Consider the following 2415-nt stretch of genomic DNA (forward strand, 5'->3'; position numbering starts at 1 on the left):
GTGAAAGGACGCGGGGGCTTTTGCGCGGGACGCACACGCCCGGCCCGCGGCTGGCAGGAAGCGCCCACCTGGCCGCCCGGGGAGCGAGGCGGTTGGAGGAGGGGCCCCTGCGCGCCCGGAAGCTGAAGAATGCCCCACCTCCGCCTGCCCGCGGTCCGCGAAGTGAGACCCGCGGTTGTTCTTCACCGGCTCTGAAAATCCAGCTCAGCGTAGCCCAGAGGCCTCAACCCCATGATTTGTGCAAAACTGCCGGCGACAATCTCGTAAAATAGAAGAGCGTCCCTGGGTGGGCTCGAACCACCAACCTTTCGGTTAACAGCCGAACGCGCTAACCGATTGCGCCACAGAGACTCCGATGCGATTACCACCTCCAGCCATAACCTTTATGAAGAATAATAAAGGCAGCGCGTGAATGTTTCTTTTCCGCTTGCTGATTCCTTTCATTAAAATCCGATTTTTCCAGTTAGCATTTCTAACCCTTTAATTCTATTTTCTACCTTTAAGCATACTGTAAAATTATAAAATACAGCAAGATCGAGCAGAATTTCATATTGCAAGAGTGTTAAAATACTGCTGTTACTCCCCACCCGCCTCCCGTTTGGAACGTTTTGTTTCGGGGAGTTAACTATTTATTATGTTTGCTTTATAGGGAAATAAAAATTTTAATCTTATGAGATGAGAAACTTTCCTTTTGTTCCAAACTCTATCCGGTGCTTTGTTCACTAATCTTCATAATTTTCTTGTGTAGCATTCCCAAGGTCATCTGAATTGTCTCCGCCTTCTTCATTTTTATAGTCAGGTATTATTAAAATAATCCCTATATACAATTCCCATTTGTTGTGTACTAATCTCTAAATGCAGTTACTCATCACTTACATTTTGTTACTGGAAAAAGACATTGGGAAAAAGCTACAGCATTATTCTTTAATCTCTGTACACTGTAGTTAATTGCTAAATTCACTCCCTAGTCTCCCTGAAATTAGCCTGTACACCTACATTTGAACTATGCCACTGAAAACATACATTTCACAGGATATTTACAACCCAATTTGAGGAAAGAGAAAGAAGAAAAAAAAGTATGATTTATGACTAACGCCTGAAAATCACTAACACAGAAACACCTGTGGCAAACATTACACCCCTGTAAATACACTATATGAAAATCTTACCCTTTGTGTGACTATGTCCTGAAGCCTTTTGAGATAATCTTCAAAACCCTAGACACTTCCCTCCCCCACTTCCCGCCTCAGAGAATTGCTACTTTCCACTTGACAAATCTATATTTAAATTTTTAACAGTCACTAAATTGCTGTCTAGAATCCCTTGAGGAAGAATTCATATCTTGATTTATAGAAGTTGTATGTGATGTGCCTTAGTCCAATCAACATTCTGAGTTCCTGCGGCTTGATAAGACAACTCAGATTGGCTTTGGAACCTATTAGTGAAGTTCCTTGAAAGCACTGAGATATCAAACAGCTGTGGATTCATACCAAGCCGTACCACTCTGCCCTCAAAAAAAAAAAAAAAAAAACTTTTAGAAATGCATTTGAAAATTTTGAATTTAAAAAAAATCCAGGAAGTACTTATAAAGAACATATAATGAGTCTGCTTTCATTATATGAAGCCACATCCATACTTAAATGTTTTATGTACCTGTTAATGTGAGCAAAAACTATGACACACTGGTTTTTCTTCTCTGAATACCAAAATGAGTATTCTCTCCTTTACTGTTGTGTTTGTTACTGTTCAGTTAGAACAGACTGCAACTAGTACCTCACCACCCTTTCATTCAATATTTACTCTGCCGCTTGAAATATTAGGAACGGTTCTGTTCAGATTATCTAAAGCTCCAATCTCTTTTCGTCACTGCAGTCATCATGCTAACATTTTAACTTTGAAAAAGAGAGATGCTGAAAAAGTTGATGAGAAAAAAATTAAGAAATAATTGGCTCATCATACACTAATTATTTAATTAGCTCACTGTATGCTAACATTTTTTTCTATGTGAGGATAGTGGTTTAAAATTTAGTCTTCAAGCCTAGTTCTGTGGTTGTTAATATTTTCATTAGCTTTGCCATTTTGTCTCTCTATGTTTAAATTTTTCAAAAGAACATATATTAAATGGAATATGAACATTTCACTCCCATGATGTATATCAAATGTAACTTTTATGCAAAATGCCCATTTACAAAAATAAGTGCATGTGTTGTCATCTAAATCTTTCTGATTATCTCATTTTAGGCCTTAATATCTATGCCCAGTTTTTAAAGCCAAATTAAGTCCACTGGATTAACTTCAGAAACACACATCATTTTTCCTTAAATTTCAGGATAGCCCACAACAAATGATTCTTACAGCTTCATTAATACTTAGGTCTTTATAATTGCTAGAAGTACAAAGGACTGGGCATTTTGC

The 2415-nt window shown here is 38.4% G+C and overlaps 1 non-coding gene across 1 annotated transcript; it reads right to left on the bottom strand.

Annotated features, from left to right (window-relative positions):
* Window positions 1–277: 277 nt before the first annotated feature.
* On the bottom strand, window positions 278–351 carry TRNAN-GUU (transfer RNA asparagine (anticodon GUU)). The gene has a single exon. It is a non-coding gene; the product is annotated as a tRNA-Asn (tRNA).
* Window positions 352–2415: the final 2064 nt, after the last annotated feature.

The sequence above is a fragment of the Budorcas taxicolor genome, chromosome 13 (genome assembly GCF_023091745.1).
Source record: "Budorcas taxicolor isolate Tak-1 chromosome 13, Takin1.1, whole genome shotgun sequence".
Lineage (NCBI taxonomy): Eukaryota > Metazoa > Chordata > Mammalia > Artiodactyla > Bovidae > Budorcas > Budorcas taxicolor.